This window comes from Giraffa tippelskirchi, chromosome 6, assembly GCF_054371585.1.
Source record: "Giraffa tippelskirchi isolate mGirTip1 chromosome 6, T2T-mGirTip1v1.2.pri, whole genome shotgun sequence".
Classification (NCBI taxonomy): Eukaryota; Metazoa; Chordata; class Mammalia; order Artiodactyla; family Giraffidae; genus Giraffa; species Giraffa tippelskirchi.
Genome location: NC_137280.1, coordinates 172,092,188 through 172,119,014, shown reverse-complemented (window position 1 = coordinate 172,119,014; position 26,827 = coordinate 172,092,188). Strand labels below are relative to the sequence as shown.

General features: G+C 38.3%; 1 long non-coding RNA gene and 1 pseudogene across 1 annotated transcript in view; one reads left to right on the top strand and one right to left on the bottom strand.

Annotated features, from left to right (window-relative positions):
• LOC145511090 (uncharacterized) overlaps positions 1-26,827 on the bottom strand; it is a 704,343-nt gene that overhangs the window by 387,875 nt on the left and 289,641 nt on the right. The window lies entirely within an intron of this gene.
• Positions 13,779-14,904, top strand: LOC145509417 (dematin pseudogene; annotated as a pseudogene).

Here is a 26,827-nt window from a genome sequence, read left to right as displayed (position 1 = left end):
GGGCATCAGTTTCAAATCTCTTACTCAGGCTAGCTTCAAAATTACGTTTAATATGACACCTGCATATGTGATCTGATAAGATTATTGACATATATTAATTACTGTAAAATGAAACAAAACAGTGGCTTAGAATGAATAAAACAGTAGTTTTTAAAAAACCCAGTTCCAGTTCTATTCAAGATGTCTTGCTATTCATTATGCAGTGTAAACTGATAAATAAGACATTAGTCCATATTATCAAAAAACTTATTCTATGAGTGGAAATTCATCTTTAGAAAAACACAAATATATAGTTAATTGCCATAAGGTATACAAAATAATTGGAGAAATAAAAATTTTTAATTAAAAATTATGCTTTCAAAAACTGAAGGTAATATTGTGACACACTCAGAACAATGGAGGAATTTCCACAAATACAAAAGATAAGGCCTTCTGGGGAAAAGAGACTATTTTAACTAATATGAAAATAGATATAATATAATAACCATCAGAGATAGATTAGGGACTCATATTGTCTGAAACAAAGGGTACTTAAAGAGAATGTAGCTCATTAAAATGCAAAGGACATGAAGACAGCAACAAGGTAAGCTCATTGACATCTCTCCTGGCAAGATATTTTTAGATCTGACTTTAAAGTCAATCCAACCAATGCAAAAATAAACAAATAAGACTACATCAAACTAAAATATTTCTGCACAGTAAAGGAAATCATGAAAAAAAAAAATTAAAAGGCAACCTATTAAATGGGAAAGAATATTTATAAACCATGTATCTGTTAACAGATTAATACTCAATATATATAAAGAACTCAACTCAATAATCAAAAAAACAAACAACTAAATTTAAAAAATGGACAAAGGATCTCAGTAGACATTTTCAAAAGAAGACTTACAGATGGCTAACAGGTACATGAAAAGATGTTCAATATCACTCATTATCAGGAAAATGCAAATCAAAACCACAATGAGATATTACCTCACACTTAATAATAGTTTGGAGGGTTATTATCAAGAGAACAGGAAGTAACATGTGTTGCTGGCAATACAGAGTAAAGGGAAATCACGTGCGTTACTGGCGGTGATGCAAACTGTTTGGCTGGCACGGAGGCTCCTCAAAATATGAAGGAATTGGAGGTTCCTCAAAAAATTAAAAGTGACTATTACATGATCTAACAAATCCTCTCCTGGGTACTTACTGAAAAAAAAAAAAAAAAAACAGTAATTTGAAAAGACACTATCATTTGTAATTGCCAAGATACAGAAAAACCTAAGTGTTCATGTGTCCACTGATAAGTAAATGAATGGAAAAAGATGATGTGATATATATCTTCAGTAACATGGATTGACATAGAATGTATTATGCTAAGTGAAATAAGTAAATAAGTCAGGCAGAGAAAAATATACCATATGATTTCATTTATATTCAGAATCTAAAATCCAAAATAAATGAACAAACATAACCAAACAGAAATAGATTAAAAGACACTGAAAACAGACAGGCAAACAGGTTGCTGCCAGAAAAGAGAGGGTGGAGGGGGTGAGTGAAATGGGTGGAGATTAAGGGGTACAAATTTCCAATTATAAAATAAACAAGTCACAAGGATAAAATATACATTCATAATCATCATTTTGTAATATATTGAAATATTGACGCACTATGTTTACACTTGGAACTGATAGGGTGTGGGACATCAGTTCAGTTCAGTTCAGTCACTCAGTCGAGTCCGACTCTTTGCAACTCCATGAATCGCAGCACAGCAGGCCTCCCTGTCCATCACCAACTCCCGGAGTTTACCCAAACCCATGTCCATCGAGTCGGTGATGCCATCCAACCATCTCATCCTCTTTCGTCTCCTTCTCCTCCTGCCCCCAATTCTTGCCAGCATCAGGGTCTTTTCCAATGAGTCAACTCTTCACATGAGGTGGCCAAAGTATTGGGAGTTTCAGCTTCAACATCAGTCCTTCCAGTGAACACCCAGGACTGATCTCCTTTAGGATGGACTGGTTGGATCTCCTTGCGGTCCAAGGGACTCTCAAGAGTCTTCTTCAACACCATAGTTCAAAAGCATCAATTCTTCAGCACTCAGCTTTCTTCACAGTCCAACTCTCACATCCATACATGACTACTAGAAAAACCATAGCCTTGACTAGAGGGATCTTTGTTGGCAAAGTAATGTCTCTGATTTTTAATATGCTATCTAGGTTGGCCATAACTTTTCTTCCAAGGAATAAGCATCTTTTAATTTCATGGCTGCAGTGATTTTGGAGCCCAAAAAAAATAAATTCTGGTACTGTTTCCACTGTTTCCCCATCTATTCCCCAGGAAGTGATGGGGCCAGATGCCATGATCTTAGTTTTCTGAACGTTGAGCTTTAAGCCAACTTTTTCACTTCTCTTTCACTTTCATCAAGGGGCTTTTTAGTTCCTCTTCACTTTCTGCCATAAGGGTGCTGTCATCTGCATATCTGAGGTTATTGATATTTCTCCCGGCAATCTTGATTCCAGCTTCTGCTTCATCCAGCCCAGCATTTCTCATGATGTACTCTGCATAGAAGTTAAATAAGCAGGGTGACAATATACAGCCTTGACGTACTCCTTTTCCGACTTCAAACCAGTCTGTTGTTCCATGTCCAGTTCTAACTGTTGCTTCCTGACCTGCATACAGGTTTCTCAAGAGGCAGGTCAGGTGGTCTCGTATTCCCATCTCTTGAAGTATTTTCCACAGATTGTTGTGATCCACACAGTCAAAGGCTTTGGCATAGTCAATAAAGCACAAATAGATGTTTTTCTGGAATTCTCTTGCTTTTTCAACGATCCAGCGGATGTTGGCAATTTGATCTCTGGTTCCTCTGCCTTTTCTAAAACCAGCTTGAACATCTGGAAGTTCATGGTTCACCTATTTTTGAAGCCTGGCTTGGAGAATTTTTAGCATTACTCTACTAGCATGTGAGATGAGTGCAATTGTGCAATAGTTTGAGCATTCTTTGGCATTGCCTTTCTTTGGGGTTGGAATGAAAACTGACCTTTTCCAGTCCTGTCACCACTGCTTCGTTTTCCAAATTTGCTGGCATATTGTATCACTTTCACAGCATCATCTTTCCAGATTTGAAATAGGTCAACTGGAATTCCATCACGTGCACTAGCTTTGTTCGTAGTGATGCTTTCTAAGGCCCACTTGACTTCACATTCTAGGATGTCTGGCCTAGGTGAGTAATCACACCATCGTGATTATCTGGGTCGTGAAGATCTTTTTTGTACATTTCTTCTGTGTATTCTTGCCACCTCTTCTTAATATCTTCTGCTTATGTTAGGTTCATACCATTTTTGTCCTTTATCGAGCCCATCTTTGCATGAAATATTCCCTTGATATCTCTAATTTTCTTGAAGAGATCTCTAGTCTTTCCCATTCTGTTGTTTTCCTCTATTTCTTTGCACTGATCACTGTTGAAGGCTTTCGTATATCTCCTTGCTATTCTTTGGAACTCTGCATTCAAACGGGAATATCTTTCCTTTTCTCTTTTGCTTTTTGCTTCTCTTCTTTTCACAGCTATTTGTAAGGCCTCCTCAGTCAGCCATTTTGCTTTTTTCATTTCTTTTCAGTGGGGATGGTCTTCCTCCCTGCCTCCTGTACAATGTCACGAACCTCTGTCCATAGTTCATCAGGCACTCTGTCTATCAGATTTAGTCCCTTAAATCTATTTGTCACTTCCACTGTATAATCATAAGGGATATGATTTCAGTCATACCTGAACAGTCTAGTTGTTTTCCCTACTTTCTTCAATTTAAGTCTGAATTTGGCAATTAGGAGTTCATGATCTGAGCCACAGTCAGCTCCTGGTCTTGTTTTTGCTGATTGTATAGAGGTTCTCCATCTTTGGCTGCAAAGAATATAACCAATCTGATTTTGGTGTTGACCATCTGGTGAGTGGGACATCAATTATACTTAAATTAAAATAGATATAAATAGATACATATATTACTTGAAATATATAGGAAGTAAGAAAATTTATCAAAATGCTAATGATCATTATCTCTGGGGGTGGGGATTAAGGGTGATTATTTTTATCTATGGTTATATGTTATTGATATTTCTCCCAGCTATCTTGATTCCAGCTTGTGCTTCAACCAGCCTGGCATTCCACATGATATACTCTGCATATAAGTTAAATAAGCAGCGTGACAATATACAGCCTTGACTCACACATTTCTGAGGCTGTATATTGTCACCCTGTTTATTTAACTTATATGCAGAGTACATCATGAGAAATACCAGTGATCCAAATCACTGCCAGTGACTCAAAATCACTGCAGATGGTGACTGTAGCCATAAGATCAAAAGGCACTTGCTCCTTGGAAGAAAAGTTATGACCAACCTAGACAGCATATTAAAAAGCAGAGACGTTACTCTGCCAACAAAGGTCCATCTAGTCAAACCTATGGTTTTTCCAGTAGTCATGTATGGATGTGAGAGTTGGACTATAAAGAAAGCTGAGTGCTGAAGAACTGATGTTCTTGAACTGTGGTGCTGGAGAAGACCCTTGAGAGTCCCTTGGACCACAAGGAGGTCCAACCAGTCCATCCTAAAGGAGATCAGTCCTGGGTGTTCATTGGAAGGACTGATGCTGAAGCTGAAACTCCAATACTTTGCCCACCCTTTAGGAAGAATTGACTCTTTAGAAAACACCGGATGTTGGGAGAGACTGAAGGCAGGAGAAGAGGATGACAGAGGATGAGATGGTTGGACGGCATCACTGACTTGATGGACGTGAGTTTGAGCAAGCTCCGGGAGTTGGTCAAGGACAGGGAAGCTGGTGTGCTGCAGTCCACAATTGAGCAACTGAAGTGAACTTAACTGATGCTTTTACGTATTTCTAGTTGACTACAATGAACATGTATTGCTTATAAAATTAGAAAGAAAACAATAAATCTCATGGCAAATGAAAAGAATAAAAGAAACGGTTGATTGTTTATAATGAAATCTGGAATTATAGTCTTGAAATTGTATTAAAATCAAGTATATTTTAAGCTTATTTTCCCCATTTTTATTATATGTGCTTTTGGGAGACATAGTAATATAATGACATCAATCACTTTTATAATGCAATCTAATCATTCTACGACATATAGGTTATGAAACCATCTCATGTTGCACACATTAAATATATACAATTTTATTTGTCAATTATACCCAAATAAAGGTTGGAAACAAAATAAATACTGCCAAAAAGATATATGTATCTCTATGTCTATTGTAGTATTATCTACAACAGTCAAGATATGGAAACAACCTAAGTGCCCATTCATGGATGAATGGAGAATAAAGATGTACATAAACACACAATGGAGTATTAGTCAGCCACTAAAATGAATGAAAGCTCAGCATATGTGACAACGTGGATAGATACTGATGGTATTATGCTAAGCAAAAAATGTCAGTCAGAAAAAAAACAAGTACCATTCCTTATGATTTCACTTATATGTGGAAACTAAAAGAAAGAGAAAGAGAATAGTGAACAAACAAAACAAAATGCATAGACACAGAGAATAGAATGGTATTTGCCAGAGGGAGAAGGATTGAGGAGTGGGTGAAATGGATAAAAGTGATCTAGAGGTATAAACTTCAGTTATAAAATGAATAAGTTATGAGGATGCAACGTATAGTATGGCAACTACTGTCAATAACACTGTATTGCAAATATGAAGGTTGCTAAGAAAGTAAATCTTAAAAGTTATCACAAAAGAAATAAATTTGCAATTTTTTATCGAAACAGATGGTAACTAGACTTATAATGGTGATAATTTGTATACAAATGCTGAATTATTAAGATATGCACTTGAAGCTAATGTAATAGTGTAATGTTAATTACACTTTAGACTCACAAACATAGAAATCAAAGGCATTCTCTCTCTAAGATATATGGTGCAAAATTTAAAAAAAAATAATTCATTAAAATATTTTCCCACAACCATATAATATCTGTGGGATGCAACAAAAGAAGTTATTACAGGGAAGTTTTTAGTGATACAGGTCACCTAAAAGACTAGAAATAGAAGAACAAACAAAATTTAAAGTTAGCAGAAGGAAGGAAATAATAAAGATCAGCGAGGAAATAGAGATTCAACAACAATAGAAAAAAAATCAATAAAACCAAGAAATACTTCTTTGAAATGGTAAACAAAATTGACAAACCTCTGGCTAGGCTCACCAATAAAGAAAAAAAGATTACCCAAATAGAATAAGAAATGAAAAGGAAAAATGTCAACTCTTACCACAGATATACTGAAAACCATAAGAGAATACTATAAATAATAATATGCCAGCAAATTAGACAATCTAGGAAAAAGGACAACTTTTCAGAAACACGTGTTGTTCAGTCGCTAAGTTGTGTCCAACTCTTTTGCTACACCATGGACTGTTGCCCATCAGGCTCCTCTGTCCATAGGATTTCTGGCCCATCAAAATGGAATCAAAAAGAAGTCAATAATGTGAACAGACTGATCACTAGAAAGTAAATAGAACATATAATTAAAAAAAAAAAAAAAACCCTCCAAACAAACAGAAGTCCAGGACCAGAAAGCTTCAAAGGAACATTCTACCAAACAAACAAAGGAAAATTTTTACTGATCCTTCTCAACTCTTCCAAAAGACTGAAGAGGTAGGAACACTCCTAAAGACATTCTATAAAGCCACCATCACCCTGATACCAAAATCAGACGAAGAAACCATCAAAAAATAAAACTTCAGGCCAATATCTTTGATGAATATAGATGCAAAAATTCTCAACAAAATATTAGCAAACTGAATCCAACCACACACAAAAAGGATCATACACCACGAAAGAATCATCCCAAGTTCCCAACAATGGTTCAATGTACACAAATCATTGTGATATATCACAACAAAGAAAAAGACAAAATCATATGATCATTCTCAACAGATGAAGAAAAAGCTCCTGACAAAATTCAACATCCATTCATGACATAACACTCTTAACTAATGTGTATATAGAGGGAATATATCTCAACATAGTAACAGCTATTTATGACAAAACCACAACCAATAAAATTGCATTGATGAAAAACTGAAAGCCTTCCCACTGAAATCTGGAACAAAACAAGGATGCCAACTCTTACCACTTCTCTTCAACACAGTACTGTAAGTTCTAGCCACAGCAACCAGACAAGAAAAAGAAATAAAATGTATCCAAATAGGAAGGGAAGAGGTAAAATTGCCACTATATGCACATGACATGATGCTATATACAGAAACCTCTAAAGACTCCACACAAAAGCTAGTAGAAGTGATCAATAAATTTAGCAAGGTAGCCGTATACAAGATTAATACACAGACATTGGTGCATTAATTTCTTTACACTAATAAATATCAGAAAAGGAAAGTAAAAAGTAATAACTTTTAAAATTACAACAAATAAGCAAAATGCTTAGTAATAAATCTGACAAAGGAAGTGAACGATATATGCTGAGAAATATAATATATTAATAAAGGAAATTAAAGGTAATTTAAGGAAATGGAAAGATAACCCATACTCTTTGATTAGAAGAATTAATATTGCTAATAGGGCCATAGTACCCAAAGAAATATACAGATTTAATGTGATTCCTATCAAATTACCCATGACACTTTCCATAGAACTAGAACAAATAATACTAAAATCTATATGGAATCATAAAAGACTCAACTGCCAAAGAAATTCTGAGGAAAAAGAACAAAGCAGGACATGTAACCCTTCCCGACTTCAGACAATACTACAAAACTAAAGTAATGAAAGCAGTGTGGTATTGGCACAAAAACAGACATGTGGATTAGTGGAAAAGAAGAGAGAGCCCAGAAATAAACCAGTACCTGCCTGCCTGCCTGCCTGCCATGTTGCCTCCGTCATATCCAACTCTTTACAAACCCTCTGTCCATGGGACTCTCCAGGCAAGAATACTGGAGTGGGTTTCCATCTCCTCCTCCAGGGCATCTTCCTGACCCAGGGATGGAAGCTGCACCTCTGCAGCTCCTCATTGCAGGTGAACTCTTCACTGCTGGGTCAACAGGGAAGCTCCATAAACCAATGTGTGCTAAGCTGCTTCAGTCATGTCCAACTGTTTGTAACCCTATGGACTGTAACTTGCCAGGACCCTCTGTCCATGGGATTCTCCAAGCAAGAATACTAGAATGGGTTACCATTTCCTTCTCCAATACACCTGTGGTCAATTAATCTTCAACAAAGGAGGCAAGAATATAAAATGGGAAAAAGACCATCTTTTCAACAAATAATACTGAGAACGTTGGACAGCTGCAAGTAAATCAATGAAATTAGAATATGCATTAAAATAAACTCAAATTGGCTTAAAGAATTAAAGATAAGACACCACAAAACTCCTAAAAGATTGGGTCATTTATTTGATTGGGTAATAAACGACCCAATCAAAAAATGGGCCAAAGAACTAAACAGACATTTCTCCAAAGAAGACATACACATGGCTAACAAACACATGAAAAGATGCTCAACATCACTCATTATTAGAGAAATGCAAATCAAAACCACAATGAGGTATCATTTCACACCAGTCAGAATGGCTGCTATCCAAAAGTCTACAAGCAATAAATGCTGGAGAGGGTGTGGAGAAAAGGGAACCCTCTTACATTGTTGGTGGGAATGCAAACTAGTACAGCCACTATGGAGAACAGTGTGGAGATTCCTTAAAAAACTGGGAATAGAACTGCCATATGACCCAGCAATCCCACTGCTGGGCATATACACCGAGGAAACCAGAATTGAAAGAGACGCGTGTACCCCAATGTTCATCGCAGCACTGTTTACAATAGCCAGGACATGGAAGCAACCTAGATGTCCATCAGCAGACGAATGGATAAGGAAGCTGTGGTACATATACACAATGGAATATTACTCAGCCATTAAAAAAAATACATTTGAATCGGTTCTACTGAGATGGATGAAACTGGAGCCCATTATACAGAGTGAAGTAAGCCAGAAAGAAAAACAACAATACAGTATACTAATGCATATATATGGAATTTGAAAGATGGTAACGATAACCCTATATGCGAGACAGAATAAGAGACACAGATGCACGGAACAATTTTATGGACTCTGAGGGAGAGGTGAGGGTGGGACGTTCTGGGAGAATAGCATTGAAACATGTATATTATCATATGTGAAACAGAACACCATTCCATGTTCGATGCATGTGACAAGGGCTCAGGGCCGGGGCAATGGGATGATCCAGAAGGATGGGATGGGGAGGGAGGTGGGTGGGGGGTCCAGGAAGGGGAACCCATGTAAACCCATGGCTGATTCATGTCAATGTATGGCAAAAACTATTACAATATTGTAAAGTAATTAGCCCCCAACTAAAATAAATAAATTTATAAAAAAAAAAAAAAAAAAAAAAACTCCTAAAAGAGAACGTGGCCAAAACATCCTCTGACATAAATGATACCAGTGGTTTCTTAGGTCCGTCTCCCAAGGCAACAGAGACAAAAACAAAAATCAGCAAATGAGACCTAATCAAGATTATAAGCTTTTGTATAGCAAAGGAAATTCTAAACAAAATGAAAGGAAAACCTACAAGATAGGAGAAAATATTTGCAAATGTTGTGACCAACAAGGGCTTAATTTTTCAAAATATACAAACAGCTCATACAACTCAATAACAAAAAGAGAACCCAATCAAAAACTAGGCAGAAGATCTAAATAAACATTTTGTCCAAACACGTACATGGACAACTGGCACATAAAAAGATGTTCAATATTGCTAACTATTAGAGAAATGCAAATCAAATCTATAGTGAGGTACCACTTTACACCAGTTTGGATGGCCAGAATATAAAAGTCTACAACTAACAAATGCTGGAGAGAGTGTGGAGGAAAGGGAACTCTCTTACACTGTTGGTGGTAATGCAAGTTGGTACAGCCACTATGGAAAAGAGTGTGAAGATTCCTCAGAAAACTAAAAACAGAATTACTATATCATCCAGGAATCCCACTCCTGAACATATATCTGGACAAAACTGTAGTTCAAAAGGATGCATGCACCTCTATGTTCATAGCAGTACCATTCACAATAGCCAAGACATGGAAGCAACCTAAATGTTTACTGACAAATAAATGAATAAAGATGATGGAGCACATATACAGAGCGGAATACTACTCAACCATAAAAAGAACAAAACAACGTCACTTGCAAAATAGATGGAACTAGAGATTATCTTACTAAGTGCAGTAAGTCAGAAAGAGAAAGATAAATACCATATTATATCACTTATATGTGGAATCTAAAATATGATACAAATGAACCTATCTATGAAGCAGAAACAGACTCACAGGCATTGAAAACAGACTTGCAGTTTCCAAGGGGGAGAGGTGGTAGGGGAGAGAGGGACTGGGCATTTGGGGTTAGTAGAAACAAACTATTACATATAGAATGGATGGACAACAAGTCCTATCATATAGCACAGGGAACTGCATTCAATGTCCTAGGATAAACCATAATGAAAAATAATAAGAAAGAAACACACACACACACACACACACACACACACACATATATATGAGTCACTTTGCTGTACAGAAGAAATTACCACAACATTGTAAACTTCGCCATCCAACCATCTCATCCTCTGTCACCCTTTTCTCCTTCTGCCTTCAATCATTCCCAGAATCAGGGTCTTTTCCAATGAGCCAGGTGTTCACATCAGGTAGCCAAAGTATTGGAGCATCAGCTTCAGCATCAGTCCTTCCAACGAATATTCAGGATTGATTTCCTTTAAGATTGACTGGTTTGAACTCCTTGCAGTCCAAGGGACTCTCAAGAGTCTTCTCCAGCACCACAGTTCAAAACTATCCATTCTTCGGTGCTTTGCCTTCTTTATTGTCCAGTTCTCACATCCGCACATAACCACTGGAAAGACCATAGCCTTGACTATGTGGACCTTTGTCAGCAAAGTGGTATCTTTGCTTTTTAACACATTGTCTAGGTTTGTCATAGCTCTCCTGCCAAGAAGCAACTGTCTTCTAATTTCACGGCTGCAGTCACCATCCACTGTGACTTTAGAGCCCAAGAAAGGAAATCTGTCACTGTTTCCACCTTTCCCCTTCTATATACCATGAAGTGATGGGACCAGATGTCATGATCTTAGTTTTTTAACATTGAGTTTAAGAATTCAAATTATCAATACAAAAAAGGCATTTTTCTCATATGATTCTCTGCATACTTCAGGCAATTGTGTCGAGGATTAAGACTAATGTAAGAGAAACCTGAAGCTCTGTTCCATTTTATCCCTAAAAAATGATAGCTCCAAAAATCACTTTTTTAAAAAATTTCTAAACATCTTACTAATATTATAAATACATTGGCCAAACTTTTTATTGGACCATAGCTACACCTATAGTTTAAAATTCATGCTCTCTGGGTAAACACTGGGACATAATAAATATCTGCATATATCCATTGACTACGCCAAAGCCTTTGACTCTGTGGATCACAACAAACCATGGAAAATTCTTCAAGAGATGGGAAGACCAGACCACCTGACCTGCCTCCTGAGAAATCTGTATGCAGGTCAAGAAGCAACATTTAGAAGTAGACATGGAACAACAGACTGGTTCCAAATCGGGAAAGGAGTACATCAAGGCTGTATGTTGCCACCCTGTTTATTTTATCATGAGAAATGCTGGACTGGATGAAGCACAAGCTGGAATCAAGATTGCTGGCAGAAATATCAATAACCTCAGATATGCAGATGACACCACCCTTATGGCAGAAAGTGAAGAAGAACTAAAGAGCCTCTTGATGAAAGTGAAAGAGGAGAGTGAAAAAGTTGACTTAATGCTCAACATTCAGAAAACTACAATCACGGCATCTGGTCCCATCACTTCATGGCAAACAGATGGGGAAACAGTGGAAACAGTGAGAGACTCTATTTTGGGGGGCTCCAAAATCACTGCAGATGGTGACTGCAACCATGAAATTAAAAGACACTTGCTCCTTGGAAGAAAAGTCTATGGGATCGCAAAGAGTCAGACAAGACTTAGCGACTGATAATGAATGCAGTGAAATTACATTATGTTTCCAGAACTAAAGAAATCCAGAATGACTACCATATAGACATAAAGTGGAAGAAAGGGAAAGGAGATCGAGAGGTACAGAGGTAAAAGCTGAGACTAGAGAAGTAAAGAAGGGTCAGATCAAGGGCCCATTAAGCTGTGCAAGGTTGTTTGAATTCTACCAAGAGAACACAGATGAACAGATGAATACTGAAGCAGGACAGAGACCTGAGTTTTTCCTTGAGAAAGAAAACTGACTGCAGTGTGCAGAACATACAAGAGGGGGGAGGGTCTAGAATCATGGAAATAAGTTAATACTCACACTTGTTCTGTGTTTACTTCTGAATAAAGGTTCAAGTAAGTATCAAACAATCAGAACTCTCTAGCTAACCACTGATTACTCTGAATTACCAAGTTAAAACACAGTGCCTTACCTGTTATACTTAATAATTGCACTGTCTGTAATCTAATTTGTTTACTATCTGAGATTTCACATTCAGAGAATTGATTAACTTGGGTAACTCCTCTCTTGGATGGAAATGGTAACCTTCAATGGAATGCTAACTACCTCTGAGAATTATGTTTAACTCAGACTTTCTTTGCCACAGGCAGAAGTAATTGATTTTAGACTGGGTGAACTGTTTCTTAATACACATTCCCACAGGGAGAAAGTCATTTTAATAAGATGCTTCTATAAGCCACACGCTACTTAAAACAGATGATTTCCCCTTTGTCTTCATAAGCAAAACCTGAAGGAGCCCTGTTTGTCCTTAAGGACAACTGGATAGTAATACAATATCGAGTCGGCAGTCTGCAAAGTATCTCCTTGCCAATTCATCTATCCATGCTTTGCTTTTGGCTTTGGCTATAGGTTTCCTAGAAAACACGTCTATGTTTAGCTTTCTTGAATACCACTAATTTGACCTAAGTCTGCTTGTATTGGTCTTTCAGCTGTTTTCTTGATTTCATGACTTGCTGTTTTGCTTTGCTACCGCTGAGACACAGCTAAAATAAAAGTATCTCAATAATTGGATATTGTGGAGAGGAGGTAATCCTCTCCCCAATATAATCTCAAACAACATAATCTCAGAGACAGAGGCAAAAGATGGAGTCTTTTAAAAATATAATTGATTGATCAAATTCTGATGCTGAGTCACAGATTTGACCCAACAGAGTGTGAGCACTAAGGACTGCTCAAGACTGTTAGCTGAACAGTGGGGAGACTGTTTACACATCCATTCCATCCATGTTTACATAACCACACTTTAAAATTTTCATTTTAATGTGTGCTTTCTAACTCACAAAATTATATTAATGTCATATATTATGCTAAATTTATTTATAAATTCATAAGTGTTCATATATTTGGGACTAAATTTCCTATATAATACTGTTAATGTTATGTAATCAAATTTACCACTGATTTTTCTTACTATGCAGCATCTAGTTTACAAAGCCTCCTCAGATAGCCTATTTCATAGACATTTACAAAATTAAAAATAGCTGCTTTCAACTTTCATAATGATGGCTGGTATCACAGTCCTTTGAAAATAATCACTAGAAACTTTAATCCATCCCAAACTGCAGATGATAGATAACCTGGCTTATTTTACAAAGTCCAGAAATAAGAATTTTTAAAGATGCATTAGTTATGCATTTATCTTAATGGTGGCTGGAAAAACAGAGCTAGCACACAAACTCAATGGACAGTTACATGCTGGGCACAAGGACTGGGCTTGCCAACCCCAAGGATAAGGCCATCTTGGACATGGGGCAGCCTGATCTCATAAGCTACTTTCCTTTCCCTCATGGAACATATAGAGCTGCCCAGAAGCCAAGAGCTCAATGTTACTCAAACCTATACCCCCTACCATCTCCCTCATCCTGGAGGTGCGGGAGAACAGCTGGTCCCCCGGAACCATCTTTCAGATTTTAGCTCCAAGAACCAGCCTGTACCATTTCTATCATCCCAAGACAATGTACCCAGATTCCAACATTTACAAGAAGTCACTCATCTACACACAGAGAGAGTTCATGGGAGGCAGCTCTCAGAGCAAGCCCTTCATTGAGGAACTCATCACCAAGTCATCCAAGTTGCCTGCATCCCAGGCTCCGGACTCCAATCAGATGGCCAAAGTTGAAATTGCCTTCTGGTCTGCCCCCCATGACTCTTCACTGTGGAGACAGAATGGAGGAAGCAGACAACATCTCATAGGGAGGCAGAAGAAGAGAAGGAAGAAGAGGTAGGTAATGACTCCAGAGAAGAAACGAAGGCTCTCCAAGAAGCGTCAGAGAGAGAAACTCAGTAAGGCGATGTCCAACTTGGGAAAGATAGTCTTAAAAAAGAAGAGATGGAGAAATCACTACCTTTCCAGAGGGTACCAGTCCGTACTGGACCAGACACCCTTTCCATACGTCCTTGTACCATGGGAGGTCCAACTGTTCTCTCTCTACGTATGGCAGGACCACTCTCAGCTGACAACAATTCTCAGACTTTAGCTTATAAGGCATGAGAATGGAAGCCTAGACCTCCAGATCTATCCCTATGAAATACTGCTGGTGACCACTTAAGGGAAAACCAAGGTGCCTCCAGGCTTGACAGGTGCTTGTCAGCAGAGGCCTTCTCAAGGGTATCTTCCATGACTTCTGCAGCCCTGGGGTTATGGGACATGGGTTTTCTTCCCCATAATGAGGAAGCAGCCCTCCTCCTCTCATCCCTGGCACTCACTGCACAGGCAAAGCCAGTCTGGATTCAAGCAAACACAGTGTTTATGTTTGTGACCTCTCCCTGTCTCCACCCCCAAGTGAAGGTTCCCAGAAGAAATTAAGGAAAAATAAATATGGCACGTAGAGGTCAGATCTATTGGCTGTCTTGACCAACGGATGGCTAGAATCTTTAGCCTTGTAAGGAGGAGGGTGATAGTGAGAAGCAGCCAGGCAGGTAGAGAAAGTTCCAGAACCCTGTGTACCCCCAAGCACCCCTCCTCATATCACCTTTTACAGCTCCCCCATCACCTGGACCTCTAGCTTCTTAGACTCTGTAGCATGAGCAAACTCCAGTTCAAGGAGACCTCAAAGAAGGAGGCTGCCCTACCCTCTATCTAGTTTACCTTGTCCTCTATTTGCAATGTGAGAGTTAGACTATAAAGAAAGCTGAGTGCCGAAGAATTGATGCTTTTGAACTGTGGTGTTGGAGAAGACTCTTGAGAGTCCCTTGGACTGCAAGGAGATCCAACCAGTCCATCCTAAAGGAGATCAGTCCTGGGTGTTCATTGGAAGGACTGATGTTGAAGTTGAAACTCCAATATTTTGGCCACCTGATGCGAAGAGTTGACTCATTAGAAAGACCCTGATGCTGGGAAAGATTGAGGGCAGGAGGAGAAGGAAATGACAGGATGAGATGGCTGGATGGCATCACCGACTCGATGGACATGGGTTTGGGTAAACTCCGGGAGTTGGTGATGGACAGGGAAGCTTGGTGTGCTGTGGTCCATGGGGTCACAGAGAGTCGGACACGACTGAGTGACTGAACTGAGCTACTTGTGCCTCCCAAGCATCAAAGACTCTTACTCCAAACTTGTGGCTTCCCCTAAAACCTTGGCTTAGAGTGGAGACATCACCTAAACAAAACCCTTGCCCACCATTAGTCTCCAGGCGATGTCAGCTAGAAACCTACCTTCCAGTTCCAGCCCAAATCATGGGCAGAACCCAAGCCTTCAGACCCCCTTAGATGGTATCGAGAGGCCTGGTGACAGGAGCATTTATGTGTGCCCTGGCTACCAGGTCCTACTCACACTCATACCTAAAGCACATAATTTACTGGGGCTCTACCCCCTCACACTGTATCTCTCTCCTAACTCTCTGACCTACCTGAATCACACTCTCAGATTTTCTGCTTTATGAATATGTATTTGTATATAATTATATGTCAATATATATATATATATCTAGACCACTAGACCATTCAGGAATGACCTAGATCAAATCCCTTATGAGTATACCATGGAAGTGACAAATAGATTTAAGGGTCTAGACCTGATAGACAGAGTGCCTGATGAACTATGGACAGAGGTTCGTGACATTGTACAGGAGACAGGGATCAAGAAAATCCCCATGGAAAAGAAATGCAAAAAGGCAAAATGGCTGTCTGAGGAGGCCTTACAGATAGTTTGGAAGAGAAGAGAAGCGAAAAGCAAAGGAGAAAAGGAAAGATATTCCCATCTGAATGCAGAGTTCCAAAGAATAGCAAGGAGAGATAAGAAAGCCTTCCTCAGCAATCAGTGCAAAGAAATAGAGGAAAACAACAGATTGGGAAAGACTAGAGATCTCTTCAAGAAAATTAGAGATACCAAAGGAACATTTCATGCAAAGATGGGCTCGATAAAGGACAGAAATGGTATGGACCTAACAGAAGCAGAAGATATTAAGAAGAGGTGGCAAGAATACACAGAAGAACTGTACAAAAAAGATCACGACCCAGATAATCACGATGGTGTGATCACTCACCTAGAGCCAGACATCCTGGAATGTGAGGTCAAGTGGGCCTTAGAAAGCATCACTACGAACAAAGCTAGTGGAGGTGATGGAATTCCAGTTGAGCTATTTCAAATCCTCAAAGGTGATGCTGTGAAAGTGCTGCACTCGATATGCCAGCAAATTTGGAAAATTCAGCAGTGGCCACAGGACTGGAAAAGGTCAGTTTTCGTTCCAATCCCAAAGAAAGGCAATGCCAAAGAATGCTCAAACTACCGCACAATTGCACTCATCTCGCATGCTAGTAAAGTAATGCTCAAAATTCTCCAAGCCAGGCTTCAGCAATACGTGAACCGTGAACTTCCAGATGTTCAAGCTGGTTTTAGAAAAGGCAGAGGAACCAGAGACTGAATTGCCAATATCCGCTGGATCATCGAAAAAGCAAGAGAGTACCAGAAAAACATCTATTTCTGCTTTATTGACTATGCCAAAGCCTTTGATTGTGTGGATCACAACAAACTGTGGAAAATTCTGAAAGAGATGGGAATACCAGACCATCTGACCTGTCTCTTGAGAAACCTGCATGCAGGTCAGGAAGCAACAGTTAGAACTGGACATGGAACAACAGACTGGTTCCAAATAGGAAAAGGAGTCCATCAAGGCTGTATATTGTCACCCTGCTTATTTAACTTATATGCAGAGTACATCATGAGAAATGCTGGGCTGGAAGAAACACAAGCTGGAATCAAGATTGCCGGGAGAAATATCAATAACCTCAGATATGCGGATGACACCACCCTTATGGCAGAAAGTGAAGAAGAACTGAAGAGCCTCTTGATGAAGGTGAAAGAGGAGAGTGAAAAAGTTGGCTTAAAGCTCAATGTTCGGAAAACTAAGATCATGGCATCTGGTCCCATCACTTCATGGCAAATAGATGTGAAAACAGTGTCAGACTTTATTTTTTTGGGCTCCAAAATCACTGCTGATGGTGATTGCAGCCATGAAATTAAAAGACGCTTACTCCTTGGAAGGAAGGTTATGGCCAACCTAGATAGCATATTTAAAAGCAGAGACATTACTTTGCCAACAAAAGTACGTCTAGTCAAGGCTATGGTTTTTCCAGTGGTCATGTACGGATGTGAGAGTTGGACGGTGAAAAAAGCTGAGCGCCGAAGAATTGATGCTTTTGAACTGTGGTGTTGGAGAAGACTCTTGAGAGTCCCTTGGACTGCAAGGAGATCCAATCAATCCATCCTAAAAGAGATCAATCCTGGGTGTTCACTGGAATGTCTGATGTTGAAGCTGAAACTCCAATACTTTGGGCACCTCATGCGAAGGGTTGACTCACTGGAAAAGACCCTAATGCTGGGTAGGATTGGGGGCGGGAGGAGAAGGGGACGACAGAGGATGAGATGGTTGGATGGCATCACCGACTCGATGGACATGGGTTTGGGTAGACTCCGGGAGTTGGTGATGGACAGAGAGGCCTGGCGTGCTGCAATTCATGGGGTCGCAAAGAGTGGGACACGACTGAGCGACTGAACTGAACTGATATGTCGATATGGATACATAGATAGAGATAAAAATAGAGATCTCTGAGTCTGTATTTTACTGTCCAAAGCCTGGTTGTGATACGTATGATAACGATGGGGAGGGGGCACTCTTCTTGGAATTACAGCTTGCATTTTGTCCCCTTAAAAATAGATAGATAGTTAGACAGATACACAAAAATGTTAGAGACAAATGTTTACTGTATTGTGCCATTATATGCACACACACACATTCTGTTTGTCTGAAGTGCTCCAACTAAAACACATATAAGAAGACTGAAGACAACATGCCCATCATAACGTGAGTACTGAGATATCAGTTCACGCTACGCATGTTATCCAGTGATGGAAATTAAATTTTAAAAACAGTTATCTCACAGCACAACACGGTGCCTTTGATAATATCTGCACATTTTTTATAAGATGCTTACCTAAAAAAATATATATATTATTATTGAGGTACCAAAAAGTTAAGTGAGTTTCATTAATAGTTGTATTTTTAATTTTTCCCTTACCAAATGATTTACTTTCATGTGCTTCTAATCGTGAGAGTGCACTTAAAAATGCTATAGAGTGTAGTGCTAAAGAGATGGCACATTTCCTATTGTGCAGTAACATAAAATCAATGGCAGCTAGTCATACAGGCATTTTCAATTTCCATCGCACATGGTACACAGCCTTTGGTTCAGTGGATAATCCAATTGTAAACAGTGACTCACTGTTAACAACTCTGGGAAATAGGATTAGCAATTTCTAATTTCAAAGTAAACCTATTTCATTTTTGTCCTGCAAATAAAAACAATGTATTCAGAGATTTAGCTTTTCAGATTTCAGAACTTCCCAGAAACAAAAATGTTGGAAACAAATTTTTACAGCACTGATGCCATTATTGGAACTATTGAGTATATGTCCTTTATAGCTTTTTAATAGTTTGGTACCAAAACAATGATGATAATGGCAGTAATAATAATAAAAATAAATTGAAGTTTAATCAGATTAAACTTAAAAATTTGCATTGAAAAAATTTAATTGAATTTCTGAAAACTAAAAATCTTGTATCTACTACTCAATGTAATCAGGAGAAAAATAAAAAAATTATGTAATACTAGAAAGCTTCATTTCCAAAGCAAAAGTTTCAGGCAAAATTTGGGGCATCTGGTGTGTCTCAGAACACAGTTAAATTAAATCAGTAACCATGTAATTTTTGTGAGTTGTTTATTGTACCATCCTAAAACCTATTTTCCCCTACCTTATCTGTGAATTCCTTTAGAACATTGCCTCGATCGAAACCTCTACCTCTGCACTGAGTTACAGACTCTCAACTCTCTATTCTAAAGAACAGAGGATGGCAGCTTTATTCTGCTTCAAGAATACATAAGTGTCACTGTGGAAGGCCATCAGGTCTCTGTCAATAACACTCACACCTGGTTTTTAAAAAATGTTCGTGCTTGAACCTCACACTCAGGGAGTTCTCTAATTGGCCTGGTTCCAAACTGCTAATATGTGTTTTTTAAGCTCTACAGATATTTATATAGTATGCAGCTATAGTGGGAAACGCTAACCTGGATTAACCAAAGAAGGGTTACTCTTCAAAAGGAAGCCTTAGGCCATGTAACTGGGAATTAGAACCACAATATTTACTGTCCAAGCTGGTAGCAAGAAACTGTGCTGACTCTGAAGGGCAAATAAGATCAACCAAGAGACAGAATAAAGTTAGGGGACAAGAAAGTCACTACTGCAGACTGGAGGAGTTTTGTGGAATAGTTTTTATGACTTGTGATCATTAGCAGAAAGTGGATTCAGGAGATAACTTGAATAAACCTGTCCAGACAATGAAATTATACTATCCTAACAGTGAAAGTTATGTATTTTCCATTGAAGTTATTAATCAATAATAATTATGGTTCACATTATTCTGATATGGGTAAATATTCACTAATGAGATTAAAGAAGGTCTGTGCCACTTACAAGTTTATGGTAAAGAGAAGCTAAAAATAACTCCATGTTCATGACTGACAAATTCACCTTTAAAATCCCACTCACCTTATAAATGTATAAAGTATTTTTATAGGTCTGTACTCTCACTGGATTTTGGAAGCCACTAGAATCAGTCTTTTTTTCTGTATTAACTATATTTGGTAGGTAGTACACAAGGCACCAGACACTCAGAAAAATATATAATCATTGTCCTCAAAAATCTCACATTCTCATAAACTAGGTAAAAGTTCCACAGCTACTACAATGTATTTATAATACTGCATAATTAGTGATATGTTGGAAGGTAAGAACAAGGTGTGAGGAGGGCAGGCACAGAAGAATTTAACAACTGCGGTTGAGAATGGATTGCTGAGGACCATCAGAATGCTTTTGAAAGGAGATTATATTTACAGTAATTCTTGAAGCAAAGAAGAGGGTTAAGTGATTATAGTGCAAACTCACAGTGCAAAAACTCAAACAACATCATTAAGGCATGGTCCAAACAGGGGCCCCATGTAGAGAATGACCTGGGGAAAACAGGATAAGATGAAAATACGCCAAGAAGATGGCCTTTTCTTTTACATCCAAGATAGCTTGAGTTCTATTTTGAAGGTAATGTAAAACAGTTTGAAGATACCACATAAGAATCTGAACAAACAGATATCTAAGAACTGAAAGAAGCTAAATGAGAGGCAGAAACATTAGCTGTAAGATTATTAACATAATAACAGTTGAGAATCATGCTGGACAGAGCTAATACAGCTAAGAAAGAGTCTGTGAATACAAAGAGGACAGAATTCACCGAAGAGGCATTTAGGAATAGACAGGGTTTGGGGACAGTAGGGAAGAGCAGGGCTGGAACAATAGAGAATGACTCCCGAGGTTTAGCTTATGAAACCAAGCCAATCTGAAGTACCATTTACTAAAGAGATAAAATGAAACACCTGATTTAGGACACAGATATTAAGAGGTCAGTCTTACACAACCTGAAGCTGAGGTGCCACCGAGCAGCCAAAAGGAGCTCTCCTGGGAGTCGGAGATGTGCCACGATGCCTGGGAGGAAACTGCTTCAAATCAGGATTGTGGACTCATTAAACTATGTCTTTGTTGTGGCCATGGGTCTCCTCAGAAACACAGTTCCCAGTTTCTCCTTTCTGAGGCAGGGCGATCACAGAGGCATCTAATGGCAATATTGAGGTGACAGAAAATCTGGGAGAATTCACATATTTGTCACCCAATATATTTTTTAGAAGATAGTAGGGCTTTGGATGGAACCATGGAAAAGACAGAAACATGGAAGATGGTGGAGGATACAGGTCCAAAGAGGAGGCTAAGAAAGACAGCTCAGAAAATAGAAGGAAAATGAAGACGGCAAGAGATGAGAGCATTTCAATGAGGAGAAAAATGAAAGAGTCAAGTCTACTGTCAAATGCTACTCAGAAGTTAATCATAGGAGAACCATAAGCAACTCAATTTTACAGTTAGAAGTTTTGCAAAACTATGGCAAAAGTAATTTCATTGATTTCCAGGAGTGGGATTCTAACTACAGTAAGCTACATATAAGAGGCAAGAATAAGAACTAAAGATATTTTTTTCCTACTTTTTGGTTGTTAATGGACAGAATGATATGATGTAATGCCTGCAGTAATATACAAGACTGAATTCTGGATTTACTAATTGTATTAGGTTGGAGAGGTAGAAATTTGTTAAAAGGAGTCAGTATAGAAAGAAAAATTCAAGTTAGGAGACTCAGTCATGATACTTGATAAACTGAAATACCTGAGGAAATGGGGATGATGTGGAATTCATGGAAAAGTAGGAAGGTAATTTTTAAGAAAAAAGTGACTGCTTCTTGTGAGAAGAGAGGATAAAAGGCTACTAGAGTGTATGCAGATATTTTACAGGTGAAAGGCTGAGAAACATCCTCCTAGTCTAATTTATCTGTTTCCTATTATTATTTCCAAGGCACAGTCTACTTCTGGGAGTCAAAGAATATGAGTAGTTTAGGGAATCTGAGAAGAACTGCAGGAGCTTAGAAGAACAATGCACAGGAGAGAGACTGATGAAAAGCTTATAAGATTTCCAGCTTCCCAATCAAAGCTAGAAGCTGTAAATCTGCGCTCTCCAATGGGCTTCCCTGGTTGTGCAGATGGTAAAGGATCTGCCTGCAACGCAAGAGACCCAGATTCAGCCCCTGAGTCAGGGAGCACTCTCCAGTACCCCAGAGTAATGTGATTTCCTTCAGCAGTGCTCAGTTGCCTGGCCATGGTAAACGGTAATCCAAGTTGACAACTGCGCCTCTAAGTGCAGCTATATAGAAAGACATGAAGGAAAAGGATTAAGAGAAGGTTTCACGGTTTCAAGATTAAATGCAGAGGAAAATGAAATCAGGATGGAGAAACAGAAAATTGAAGAATCAAGGAACTAAGAGTTATCTTAAATTAATGCATGGATATATTCAGTAAGTAGACTCTTATAACTTACTATGGTATAAGATAGCAATAATTTTGTTTTGTACCTTCATCATCTTCCACCATGCCTTGCACTCAGTAAATGTTTGTCAAATTAAACTTATTCTGAGACAAATAGAATTTATTTTTAATTGAGAGATAAACCATACAATGTCTATGTTGTAAAGTACTTTGTACATGGAGACAAAATATGAATGTCCTATATCCAAGTTCATAAACTATTCAAAAGCAACAGCAAACTTATAAACCTTCAATTTCAAGTTAAAAACTCAGAAGATGTGATTCAAATACCATGTTTTGCCCTCAACCCATGGATCAAACCCAGGTCTCCTGCATTGCAGGCAGATTCTTTACAAGCTGAGCCACAAGGGAAGCCCAAGAATACTGGAGTGGGTAGCCTATCCCTTCTCCAGGGGATCTTCCCGATCCAGGAATCAAACCGGGGTCTCCTGGATTGCAGGTGGATTCTTTACCAACTGAGCTACCAGGGAAGCCCTCTATGTTTTGGCCAGCAAGACCTAATAAAACTAGATGAGTCATCCTGTTCATGGGATATTTTAAGTAAGGACTGCACTGCATGGTGAAGAGACTATCAGAGTCTAAAACGAACACAGGGGAAATACAGCAAATTATACACAATTTTTATTGTTGGCTTTTTCCACAGAAAAGTAAATTAATTACTGGAATTTGACTTCACTCTGCTGAAGAAATTGTTCCTAGGGATGCCTTATTGACAATTACATGCAAGAATATCTACTATTCTCATTTTAGAGGGAAAAAGTCCTTAGACATCATTTAAGCCCAAGCATTTCATCAAACAGCATAAAAAGCAAGTCCTGAAAAACACCTGTTCAGGTTATGTGTTTTCAACATCATATGGAGAGTAACCAGCTGCAATGCTTGCCAGGATTAAACTCTTCCATGATAGTGAAAAACCACTGGAATGGTAAAGACTTACCCTAGCTTATTTCTGTAAGTATGTGTATCAGGGAAATTAGTAAAATAGCCATGATTTTGACTAAAGGGATTTCTCTTCACCTACCCTTTACAAAAGTACTGTGGGCTGCAAATCCTTCTCATACATTCTTTTTGTGTGGCAAATGAACAACAGCAAAATTCAAATAGGTTGTAACACACACACACACGTGTGCACGTAACATGCATACACAGAGATACAAATGACAGAAAGACACAAACAGAGAAGAGTGGCAAAGAGGAGAAGCTATATGAAAATGCATCACTCACAAATGCAAGTTTTTTGCTCTGGATAATTAGAAATAGGCCACATTCACCTTTTTTTTCAAAACCCTTGACTAAAATGGTAATTAACTATATTTTCCATTTTGGTTGAGACATACTGTATATCACGTGACGTGTAGCTCTGGTCTCAAGAGGGAAATGGATAATCAAGAGAATATTTTTCAATGTCTCTTCTCTGTAAAGATTTACTGAGTTGTCTCTAATGTACACTGACAGCTTCTGCATTAAAATTTAAGGCAAGTAGACATCGATATTGTCAAGCTAAAAAAAAAAAAAAAACTCTCTCCTTTCATTTTCATTCTATTAAAATAAATCAGGTCCATATCTTTTAATATTTTATTAGAATTGTTCATTTCTGAAGGTCAAGAGCAAAAGGACTTTTCAAAGTTTAAAAAAGATTCAAAAAAGGTGGCAGTTAATTGATAGTCTCCAGACACCAATAAAAAGGTCTGGACTAGCAACTTAAAAGGCATATTATTTCCTTGCTGAAGTTGCTCGTGTCAGTTACCAATGCAACTCAACTTTAGTGTATCCTATATTAGAGTTATTTGTTTGCAAACCACAGAAGTCTATTCTAGACAACCTAATAAAAAGAAATTTATTAGAAGGCTATCAGGGTGTTACTAAATGGATGCATTCCAATCCTGGAAAAACCAGGATTAGCATCAAAGCAAGAACCCATTGGAACTGCTTTTCTGAAAAACTGAAAAAAACACTGAAATAATCGAGTTCCGGTTATTTATTCCATCCTGTTTCATTCCACTGGAGATTTAAAATTCTACAAGAGAGGATCTTTATGGATAAACTTAGGTTTCACACATACCCCTTGATTGTAACTGTGTATTCAGGTGTGGAAACCCCTTCAGCTTTGGTAAGTCAAAAAAAAAACAAAAACTAATTGATTCCACCTTCCAGACTACATACAATAGCAGAGAGATCACCTTTCATAAAAAAATAATAATAATAATAAAATAAAGGTATTGACAAGAAATGGAAACTGATTCTGGGCAGTGAAAACATAAAACCTATTTACCTCTCGTCAAACTTCTTAGTGTTGATTTTGAAGAAAAAAAAAAGTATTTTATTAGTACTACTGTTTGTTCAGTTGCTAAGTTATGTCCAACTCCTTGTGACCCCATGAACTGCAGCACACCGGGCTTCCCTGCCCCTCTTTATCCTCCTGAGTTTGCTCAAACTATGTCCACTGGGTCAGTGATGCCACTCAACCATCTCATCCTCTGTCAACCCTTTTCTTCTTGCCCTCAAACTTTCCCTATTATTCTAAGTGCCACACTTGGCGAATATGCCTATTATCATACATACAAGAAAATATATACATTATTAAAATTTCCCAATACCTAGACAGCAAAGGGTACACTGAAAATGTGGGACAAGTGCCCCCCTCAAGTGATAATGTTTATGAGTATCTTTGTTTGCCACCAGCAGTCTGAGTGCCTGTGGGACCAACAATCGATTCATTTCTTTCTAGAGTCACAAACCAAACTTTATATTTATACACCTGCTGAGTTACTCTAAGTATAATGTGGAGATAGTCGTTATGTCCTGACCCAAGGAAGAGAAGAGGGATCACCTCAGATATCATTCCATTCATGCTTCAGACTGCTATGAAAGTCCTGAACGTAAGTTCTGACTGCATGAACACCTGAGAGAAATTTGCATCAGGTAGTTTTGATCTGACAGTCATAAACATTAAACCCTGGTAACGTGTGATGTTGCAGAAGTTTCACATATCTGCTCTGTTCTGAGCAAAAATAAACCACCAAAAGAAGAATCAAATAGCTTCAGTTCATGTGATGATTAATAATGCTTAACACCAAGTAAAACTCTAAACCAGTCATCAGTGGTTCCAACAACTTATATATTTTCCAAATTAAAAATTATCTAAGTGCAAATTAATCTTTATGATATGAGCATTATCTTTAATGTATATTGTGTGTTGTTTAATAAATAATTCTTATATAGTGAAAAAACAATGAACAAGTTTAAATAATTCCCCAAAACTTTAAATCATTTTATTTACGAACTGAGATGATACTTTGATATAATTTCCAAAGCATGTTACATACATATTTCTTAGAAGGTAACTGAGAAGCATCTTGTCCAAACTTTATTTCATTAGATCATCAGTGCTCTAATAATGCATATTGCATAGTTCAGACAAGTCAACACAGAAAACAAGATTGGGTCTGGACAATAACCAGCAGGCTCCTGAATATCAGAAATATGTGGCTATAAAAAAAAGGTTATGAAAGCTAATACACTGTCTACTCTTGACACTTTGTTTTTGGGGGTTCAGAAAAAAAACTGTCACCTTGAGCATTAACTCTGGGTCTTTTCTTCCAATAGTCTCTAATTTCCGAACTTCTAATGGAAGATGTACTGCTGTATATTTGGGTCTCAAATACCTTACTGATAATCCTCTTTTTCCATCCTCAGTATCACCACAGGTCTATCATGGAGCACAAGCAAGCAGCTCAGTACTAGAATATATCAAATGGTTTTCCAAAGAAACATGGCAGCATATTGTCACAATCTGGGACTGCGCTGAGTATGAGAGGTTTGCATAAAGTATTATCTTAAAGTAGATATATTTATATAGAGCAAAGGCTTCTCTGATAGCTCAGTTGGTAAAGAATCCTCCTGCAATGCAGGAGACCCCAGTTCGATTCCTGGATCGGGAAGATCCACTGGAGAAGGGATAGGCTACCCACTCTAGTATTCTTGGGCTTCCCTTGTGACTCAGCTGGTAAAGAATCAACCTGCAATGCAGGAGACCTGAGTTCGATCCCTAGGTTGGGAAGATCCCCAGGAGAAGGAAAAGGCTACCCACTCCAGTATTCTGACCTGGAGAATTCCACGAACTGTATAGCCCATGGGGTCGCAAAGAGTCAGACACAACTACGTGACTTTAACTCACTCACTCACATAGAGCAAACCATATGTTTATTGTATTTTGTTGGCAAAACATATCCCCCCTTATACACACACAGAATCACACT